Below are 11,136 nucleotides of genomic sequence, written 5' to 3'. Positions count from 1 at the left end.
AACTCCATGGTCCTGTCTTTGGAAGAATTCATTAATCAATTCTGTGAACGCGCGGTGATATTAGTGAGACACTACTTCATTGCCAAGGCCCAATCTCAGTTTCTGAAAAATAAGAAAGACGAAATCGGTGAAGGAGAATTTGTCATTATTGGAGACTTCTCAGAGAACTATTCATTTGTTGTACAGGATGCGGCCCAAGGATTCCATTGGAACTGCTCTCAAGCGACAATTCACCCCTGGGTTTACTATTTCAAATCGGACGATGACAAATTAAACCACGATTCGTTCACGATTATATCAGAATGCCATACTCACGACGTTGTCTCAGTCCACCTCTTCCAAAGAATGCTCATTGAACACTTGAAATCTAGCTTTGGAAATGTAAAGAAACTTTACTATTGTTGTCACCAGAGGTTCAAGGTTTCATGGAGGTAGTCGAATGGTGAAAGGTATATAAATAAATGTCATTCAATGTAATATGTTGGTAGTGGAGATGGTAAACTGCTTATAAATAAACAAATAAATATTCCAAGGTGGTACGTAGGAAGCGGTGCTGGTAAATTGTATTTGAGAGCAAGGGGTGTGGGTATTATAGGGTTGTGTGTGGATGTGTGATGATACTGGGGTTGGTACCGTGCAGCATGATGGACCGAATGGCCTCCTCCGACACCATCATTCCCAAATTACAAGCTCCGTTCAGGCCAATACCCATTTGGGGGCTAAAAACAACCATGTATTACCAACGTGTATGGTGTATCAACCTCAAGATGTGTTAATAAACCAGACAAATGGATGACGACATAATCATGTTTTTATTGGGTTAATGAAAATGGTCGATATCAGAATTTCCTCGACCCATTTCATGAAGCCTGTAATGGAATGTTAAGATTTTTTAAGGCAAATGGTCGCAGTGAACACGATTCCACAAGTAGCCAACGTTGCACAGAAGCTCTGGTGTTTGTGGGGGTTGTGGCGACTGTGGTTTATGTTATAACGTCCGTTGGTTGCTTGATTTTGCGTGTTGCAACAAGTTGGTTTTGTGTGTCCGCGTCGCAAAAAGCTCTTTACAGAGTTGGTTTCGGATGTCACAATTCACAATCGGGTCTTCCAAGATCAGGGTGGCCATATAGTACTTGTTGTTCTAGTTGTTATTCATAAATGTATACAATCATCACAGCCCCTTTTTCTGGTATCCCACAGGATACGGTTTGTCTAACAACTATAATTGGTTTTATTGGTGACTTTGTGAGAAAATATGGCTTGTAACGTTACATTACGCATACCAAATATATGCTGAAATGCATGTTATATGAGAGCAATATCAAAAATAGCTCATATTCCAGTGTATTTCTTTGCAAACTATTCCACATAACTTGAAACATATATCTAGCATAATCTAACAGCTTGTCTTCCCTTCTCTTTACAAAAAACCAGATGCGGATTGATGAAGGCGTCTTCATTTTACAGCATTTTATATATAAATAATAGAATGTTATAAAATGTACAATTTCAATAATATAATTCTTATCCTCTCTGTATGGATAAATGTACAAGTAAAACTGATATATTTTGTCCAGTTTGCTCATATAATACATACAAACAAAAATTAAACTGATTTTAGTTCAAAAGCAATACCTTGAATGAAACGAGACAGCCTGATCAAAACATTTCAGTCTGTCCGAAAAATTGTGTAGTGTCCGTTTTCCAGTATAGATGGCTGAATATTTTTGGCTATGATATCGAGAAAGTTTCCTATTGTTGCTCCTATTTAACCACTAATGGAGTGGTTCATAATTAATTTATCAATGTATCGATAACTGGCTGTGCCAAGTAAATATATATTGTGTGTAGTGTCCGTATACCATGCGTTTTCCTGTGTAAAATTGGGCATTGAAACTAAATTATCAATATGATTTGGATTTTATACTCTGGTTCATTTGTAAATATGCCTTTTAATGTTATTGACCTATATTAGAAGTAACTATATTATGAGCAGATCCCAAATCAAGGCAAATGTAAGTCCACAACAGGCATGTAGTTGAAGATGCATACATCATATAATAACTAATGTGATTCATTCAGCACAAATAATGGTGTGTACGAATCTGATTTGTAAGCAGTATCAAATAGCTTTACATGACCACAAATCCTGTTGACATAAAGAAACCTAACATGCGATTATCCAGTGCATACAATCATGTGGTTGTATACGCACACTACACAAGATCCCAAAATTCACCGATTTCTCTCATCGCAGATTTTACTCCGGTGTAACACAAGAATCATGGATACTCGCAAGAAAAAAACTGAAATTAACCATCCTGACCATGTTGACAAACCAGAAAACAAGAGAACTGTTATTGTCAAACGATATAGAGCCAAATGCAAGGAGAACAATGAAAAGATGTGACCGAGAACGAAAGCAAGCAGCCAGAGCAAAGGCGAGGAAGGACCCGCTGCAGCTAGACGATATCAGAGAAAAGAAAAGAAGAGAGATGAGAGCATACAGACAAAAGAAGAAAGAACAGGCAGTGACTCGGGAAAAGCTGGATTCGCCATGAGAGTCGGGACGATCCATTGCTGCGAAAGAACGCAGGAGAAAGCAACTGGAGCGAGAAAGAAAGAGGGAAGAAAGACGGAATCGAAAAAAGAAGGAAGGTCTAATCTGTCTGAAGAAGACGTTGGCGGTGCGCAATACACAGAATTGGAGACCGAGGGTACAACTGAAAAATAAATAATTCCATTTTCATGTGATTTGTTATTGTGTTAATGACTGTAGCATCCGTATACCGATAAATTCGGATTTTGACAGGCACACTTTGGAACGCTGTAATTTTGGCATCGAGTATCCTTATCGAACATTTCAAAGAGTGCCAGAAAGGAAATCATGTGTCCTGTTGATAAAAAGCAACAAACTCAAACTAATAATTTGACAAAATTGCACCATCGATGCACACACACCCTGATCTTGGAAGACCCGAATGACGTCGTAATAATCGCAGCTGTTGTTGATTTCGGTGTTGCACATGTTGTGGGCTGTGTCATTGCATGTACCTTCACACATACCATATCAGACCTCACCCAACTCTTTCCACGTCGTCCCCCCTCCTCTTTCACACTCTTTCCTTTCTCCCCCTTTTTGTCCTCTCTTGTACCCACACAAATCCTCCTTTGCCATTTGTCACCCCCACTCCCTGTCCACATGACCAACACCCCCACAATTAACATTATCTTCTCCTTTTCTCTTCAATTCCACCACTACCCTTGTTTGCAATGTAGTTGGTCTTTTTTTTTTCTTTTTTTGCATTACCTTATTACCATAGATACTTGAACAGTGATGTCCTTGGATAGCTTATGTATGTGTTCTTTCGATTATGGTAGAGTTTATATGTTTTTGTTGGTGGTGTTGTAGTAATTGAGTTGCAAGGAATAGTGTTTTGAAGTGTAACCGTCGTTTAATCTTCACATATGGTTCGTGGTATGTAACACAGCTTGTTCAATAGTTGTTAGACTTACGCACACACCCTCCATGTTCGCTGCACTGTGGTTATTGGTCGATGTGGACCAAGGGATTCCACACTGCAGAAGGTTAGCTCACATGGCCTGGGAGGTTCTGTGAATCGGTAACAGAGAAATCAAGTGTTTCAATAAAATCAGGTTGGAGAACTTAATATGCATTCTTTGTTTATATTCCCAACTACAAATCCACAAACTGTGTCTGCAAAGCCGGCACTACTCCGAGGCAATGGCACCCAACATATAGCGCTCCTGAGACAGTTATCTCATTGATATTCGTTTACTTAGCCCTTTCCATAGTCTCGTGGGTACATGGGACAAGATGCATGATGTAGGGATTCTAGTTCGGTCTTTACTTCCTTTTATCTCACACAGGATCAGGTTACTCGAGGAGCGTCGTGCAACGAAGCAACCCAGCTCATTGACATACGTGCGCCATTTCCGCCATTTCCTCAGACCCTCACCATGCTCACCACAAACACTCACCATGATAACTACAAACACCTCCTAAAATTCCCCACAACAATCTATGCCCGACTTCTTCACCAAAAAACGCTACAACAGCGACAAACCACTTCAATCTCATCAACACAATCGTCTCAACCACTCCCAACGTTTCAACGCCTTCACCACAGCACTTCTTCTACCACCCAACAACCACGACAAACTGCCCCAACCACAGTTAGCTCCCTGGACGCTCACCGCAGTCTCTGAGGATGCCAAGGGAAGGAAGGGCATTGCAATCCGGGACGTTTTGGCCTGTAACTTGAAGCGCAAATATGTGTTGGGGCTCGTACAATGGCATCCAGATGTCCCTGGTATTCCGCTAAATAACAACGCTCAAACGGATTTCAGGGCCGGAGAACGTTCACAAAACCCTCGGCCAATGTTAATTGTTGAGATGTGTCACATGGCCGGGCTTGGAGGCAACTGAGGCCATTTTCAGCTCTGGAGCCTGGTGGGGCATGACTACGGCACGGGGTGACGGCGATGCGCCAATGGGGGAGCTCAAAAACTCCTTCAAGGTCTTTTGATCCGCTTTCTGGCCGCTCCTACACGCCGGGCTCTATAAAAGAGAGCAAATCAGGATCAATCTCTCTTTTGTCCAGCCTCCAAGTAGAATCTTTTTGAAGCCTTCACAGAGCCAAGTGTCATCCAAGCTGGGGTGGGCGGGGCAGGCAACTGAGCGAGGTGAGCTGGGCGGAGGGAGCAGTTATCAAGATGTGCCGAGGTCATTTCCGGGTCATCCGCAGGTCATCCGTGCTTGGCTTCGGCTGTGTTCCACAACCAATATTCATTTCCACGAACAGACTTTCTCACACGGCCCCGTTAAGCTTTCTCCCATGCATCTTTTCTCCATCTGTGCCTCGTCCACTGAAAGAGCATTACTGATTTGCACCTTTCACACCTTCCTTTTGCATCACTTAAGCACTACATTTTTGCAGCTCCCACTCACGGATCATAAATACCACCAGTTTTATTCCCTCCTCCCCCTTCCTAAGCGATTGGGTTGCGTAGGTCCTTCGACCGTACCAGGTACAATGAGACCGCCTGCACCTCAACTGCTTCTCTTCCTGGGCTACCTCTAATTTCCTCGGGTGTGTGTGTGTGTGTGTGTGTGTGTGTGTGTGTGTGTGTGTGTGTGTGTGTGTGTGTGTGTGTGTGTGTGTGTGGTATCTCCATATATGGGTTCCAGAAAGTGGAATGGAGTGTGTGTGGTTGGTATCTCCATATATGGGTTCCAGAAAGTGGAATGGTGTGTGTGTGTGTGTGTGTGTGTGTGTGTGTGTGTGTGTGTGTGTGTGTGTGTGTGTGTGTGTGTGTGTGTGTGTGTGTGTGTGGTATCTCTATATATGGGTTCCAGAAAGTGGAATGGAGCCCTCCCAGATGTGTGTGCGTGCGCACGTGTGCATCTACATATGGGGTTGCAGAATGTGGAATGGAGTCCTCCCAGGGCAGGCTCAAAGCATCCACCTTCATTATGGTAAGGGGTCACGATTCATGGACCAAGCTGTGAAGTTTTGTTTTCACGTTTTGTGCCGAGGGCTCTCTTCAGGTTCGTCGCTGAGCCCCGGACAGCTTCCAACTGTAGTTTGTTTGTTATTATATTCCCAGGGATGATTTTTAATATGCCTGTGAGGTTCTTTGTCATCATTCCCAAAGCTCCAACTATCACAGGTACAACTTTGGCTTTCTTCAGCTTCCAGGATCTTTTCACTTCATTCTTGAGGTCTTGCTTTTTGGTCATTTTCTTGATTTCAGTATTGTTGATCCAAAATCACCGGTGTTCACAACTCGATCAGCAATGCCTTCTCTGTTTTTTGCACCAAAGTATGATATCTGGTCACAATGCTTTGCTTTTGATGTTCATGCCCGATGGGATCATTAGGTCGTACGTGAGCGGTACTTCAATGTTTTCAGTCCAATGTTTTGGTTCATTTTCCCACAATTTTTCTGGAATTGGAATATCAAAGTTTTGCAGATGTGCCAGCGGATTACTTTGCAAACTCTGTTGTGTCGTTGTGTGTACAGCTGTTGTGACACTTTTTTTTTCGTGTTCGGTCATTACGCATCACATATCATTCTCTCTGCGACCCCCACCTCCACCCCTCACCTATCTGTTTTTTTTTCGTCTTCTCCCTCACCCTTTTCTTTCACTTTGTCCCATCCTCGCTCCCCCCTTCCAATAAAATGCAACAGTCTCCTCCTACACCTCTGTCGCTCTCTCGTTGTGTGTGTGTGTGGGTGTGTGTGTGTGTGTGTGTGTGTGTGTGTGTGTGTGTGTGTGTGTGTGTGTGTGTGTGTGTGTGTGTGTGTGTGTCTCACGCACCCCTTCCTCCCACAGTGAACAGCAATGTTTGGTGAGGTGTCGTTCTCTCTCCCCCCCCCAACTCCCCTTCCTTCATCCTCTCTGCCTCCCCTTCTCCCTCTCACCCTACACCTACCTCCTCTCTCTCTCTCCCTCCCTCCCTCTTTCTCCCCCCCACACTTAATTGACCTGTCAGCGAAGTGACAGGTTGTATTTGCTAGTGTATATGTGTATATATATATATATATATATATATATATATATATATATATATATATATATATATATGCAAATCTTGTTTAAATTTCAAGTCAATCGGAAGAAAATTGACGATTTTATAAATTTGACCTGAAGATGACCTTTGACCTTAAAATCAATTAGCTTCTCAGTTGAGACCACCTCTACAACGATTTAGAAGTTTCATGACGATTGGTTTAGAATTGTGACCAATAGGCAATAAACAGACAGACAAACAGACAAATAAACCAATGTCACCCGCAGGGTGACCCGTATCTTGCCAAAAGGTGACCACGTGTGACTTCTTTAAGGTCACACTGAGGTGAACAGAGCTGCTATCTACCAGGAGCGACTCCTTGAGGAATATCTGCCTACGAGAGATTCCGATGAGAATCGTTCTACAGAGTAACCATGAAAAATATGCTTTTGCCTCAAAACGTCACCAAATGACGTCATAATGTGTTAAGCTTGACATATCTAGAAAGCACTCATTGAGGTGTTCAATTTGAGGTACTACACGATATGGTTTCTTAAACTTGAAAATTTGACCTTAGGCGCTAACCATGAAGGTCAAGGCCAATCGCCACCAAAAATTAATCAGCTGAGCGCCAGACCATGAACTATATTCCCATGAAGTTTGAAGACGATCCGATCAAAATTACTCAAAAAATAAGGGTTTCGTCGACTCCCCTGATTTGCGACAGTGACCTTGACCTTTGACCTTGACCTTCAAAATTTTATGCGCTGAAAGGGACCTCTATAGGCCTCTGATATGCGAAGTTACAAAAATTTCCAATGATAACTGTGCTCTGCAGAATTTTTTATACGTGATTACAGACAAACAAAAAAATAACATACAAGCTGACTAACATATCTTGCAAAAACTTCGTTTTGGAAAGATAACAAACAGACAGACAGAATAACAATCGACTTACCAATATACTTGAAAAATCTTATATTTTGCAAGTAACAAGCAAACAGAGAGGGGTGAAAACATAACCTCCTTCATCTTCAGTGGCAGAGGTAATTATGCACGTGAACTAACCAATATACTTCAAAAATCTTAAGATTTTTGCAAGTAATCGTCCAAGGTGGTACGTAGGAAGCGGTGCTGGTAAATTGTATTTGAGAGAGAGAGAGGGGTGTGGGTGTAAAAGGGTTGTGTGTGGATGTGTAATGATACCGGGGTTGGTACCGTGCAGCATGATGGACCGAATGACCTCCTTCGACACCATAATTCCCAAATTACAAGCTCCGTTCAGGCCAATACCCGTTTGGGGGCTAAAAACAACTTTTACATGTATTAACAACGTGTATGGTATATCAACCTCAAGATGTGTTAATAAACCGGACAAAGGGATGACGACATAATCATGTTTTTATTGGGTTAATGAAAATGGTCAATATCGTAATTTTGTCGACCTATTTCATGAAGCCTGTAATGGAATGTTAAGATTTTTAAGGCAAATGGTTGCAGTGAACACTATTCCACAAGCAGCCATTGTTGCATAGAACTTCTGGTGTTTGTGGGGATTGCGGCGACTGCGGTATATGTTTCATGTCCGTTGGTTGCTTGGTTTGGCGTGTTGCAACGAGTTGGTTTTGTGTGTTCGCGTGGCTAACAGCTCTTTATGGGGTTGGTTTCGGATGTCACAATTCACTGTGACGTCGTAATGACTGCAGCTGTTGTTGATTTTAGTGTTGCATATGTTGTGGGCTGTGTCATTGCATGTACCTTCACACATTCCATATCACACCTCACCCAACTCTTTCCACATCGTCCCCCCCCTCCTCTTTCACACTCTTTCCATTCTCCCCCTTTTTGCCCTTGTACCCACACAAATCCTTTGTCACTTGACACCCCCACCACCCCCACTCCTATCCCTCTGACCAACACCCCACCCCACCCTCCCCCACCCTCAAAATATCCTTATCTTCTCTTTTTTTTTCAATTCCACACCAACCATTGTTTGCAATATATCATCTGTAATTGACAACCCAGGACTGGAAGACCGAAAAATCTGTCTGACGAAGACGAGTGATAATTGAAGATAATATCCCAAAGCAATAGAAAGAAGACAAACATTGAATTGACAACAGAACTGACAGAAGGGTCAGGTGTTATTATCAATCCATCAATAGTACAAAGGTCACTTTTGCAATCATGAGTTAAAAGAAGTGTTGCAGTAAGAAAAGCTCTGCTCAGAAAGGGGAACAAGAGTAGTTATCCATTTCTGTCAAGCCGTGGCCGACTTCTGGTGACATTCATGATCAGATTTCTCCAAACATCCCTTCCCTGCACTGCTACCCAAAATGCTGCAGAGACAGCTTGGTTGCATCCTATACACTCCATCCATCCAGCACACGTGATGTCTACCTCTTTCTCTTCTTCTCTCAACAATACCCAGCATGGTTGACTTCTGCAGACTCGTTTTCTGCACGCATCATGTGTCCAAAGTATGACAGTTTCTGTTTTTGCATCAGTTGTTCTAATGTGCATGGTGTCCTAATTTATTCAATCACTGATTTGTTTGTTCTACTTGCAGTCCATGGAATTTTTAACATTCGTCTCCTCCACCACATTTTAAAACTGTCAATCTTCTTCCTTTCTGTCTTATTCACTGTCCATCACTCACATCCATACATTGTAACTGGAAATACCCGAGCATTCACCAGCCTCCTCCTGGCTGTATTGTCACATCTTTGTCTTTCCAGATCTTTGTCAATCCTGACATTGTTGTTCACCCGAATACAAACCTTCTATTAATTTCTCCTCCACATTCTCCACTCACTTCAAACTTAGAAACCAGGAAGATTAAACTTTCCACAACTTCCTCATGATTGTCTCCCAATCTGAACAAGTCGATCTTCTCGGTTGACAAGGTTTTAATCTTTTTTAAGTTTAAATAAAAACCAGTTTCTTCATTTTTTCCTTCTTCACTGTCTGCAGCAGTTTCATCCACTTCTCTTTACTTTCTGCCAAAAGATTGGTATCATCAACATACCATAGATTGTTGATACATGTCCCTCCAATCCTGACTCCAGCCTCGATGTCATCAAAGTTAGATTTCCTCATTATGTACTCACTACACAGGTTGAACAACTGAAGGGGAGAATACACCCCTGTCTGACCCCTTTTCCAATTCCAAACCATTCTGTCTCTCCATACTCTGTTCTTACTGTAACTTCTTGTTTAGTGTACAGGCTTTATATCAGATATACTGGGTACTCCGACATCCCCATTTCTCTCAGCATAATCCACATCAATTAATGATCAACACCATTGAAGGCTTTGCAAATAATCTGTAAAACAGAGATACACCTTCCTTTGATATTCCCCTGCTTTTTTCATGATCCACCTCAGATTTGTGATTTGATCTCCAGTGCTTCCATCTTCCTCTTCTGAAACTTGCTTGCTCAATGGGAATTTCTCACTTAATGAAGTCATATATTCTGTGTTGAACGATCCTTCGTAATATCTTGCTGGCATGTAAAATCAAGACAAAGGTTCGGTAATTTGAACATTCTCTTAATCCCCTTTCTTTGGCAATGGAATGTAGACTGACTGCTTCCACATTTTGGACCATACAGTCCTTTTCCAGATCTGTGTACTAATTGCTGTTAAAATGTTGATTGCCAACTCCAAAACTACTTTAACGAGTTAGATTGGATTTTCATCAGTGTCTGGTGCTTTTCCATGGTTCTGCCTACCCACATTATATCATTATTGGCTCTTGCTCATATTCTCTTTCTCCGATGGTTGCCATCACATTGCTGTCTCATTTGTGTAGAGTTTTGATTCGTTCATCCATCTTTCTTTTACCTGTGTTTTTCTGTCAGATATTTTCACGTTCTCCTCCTGAGGACCCCAAGCCGAGACCTAAACGTCCCTGTGATCTTCTGATCTTTTAAAAAAAGATCTCTTGTTTTCCCCGCGCTGTTGTCACTTTCCATCTCTGTGCATGCCTCTTTGAAATGTTTATTTGTCTTTCCGAGCTTGTCATTCGAAGTCGGCATTTTGGCATGACGCGCCTTTGTTTTTCGTCTCTCTTCTTCTGTCTGCAATATTTATTGCTTCTTCTGACAGCCATTATCCTCCTTCTTTTTGCTTGCTTTTGGGGTGTTGTTTTTGGCCTCTTCTTTTACAATGTCTTCATCCTCTTGCCAAAATTAATCTGGCATTCTGTCAACCAAGACCAGCTCTGCAAAACAAGTTTTTACATTTATTACCCTGCGTGCAAAGCGCAAAGTGGGGTTAAGCAATTGGTTCAGTCTGTCTGTCTGTCTGTCTGTCTGTCTGCAGACATCAGTCTATGATTGAGGAATAACTTAACAAACTCATTCCTTGTGATCCACAAATTGTGATCAAATCAATTCATCTTTGTGATACACCCCAACATGTCCACCAAGTTTCATCTCAACTTTTTTTTTCTTTCTTTCAACTTTCAGAATCCGTCCACAACTTTTTGAGATATCGTGCTACATGTCGTTTTTGGCCCTACCTCTCAATGGTGAAGAATCACTTAAAAATGCTAGTTGCTGGATCCGGATCTGGATCTTCACCAAAATCTAGT

Source organism: Eptatretus burgeri, chromosome 2 (assembly GCF_056783735.1).
Source record: "Eptatretus burgeri isolate ZD-2024b chromosome 2, Ebu_testis_v1, whole genome shotgun sequence".
NCBI lineage: Eukaryota > Metazoa > Chordata > Myxini > Myxiniformes > Myxinidae > Eptatretus > Eptatretus burgeri.
Note: the sequence above shows the minus strand (reverse complement) of the source record.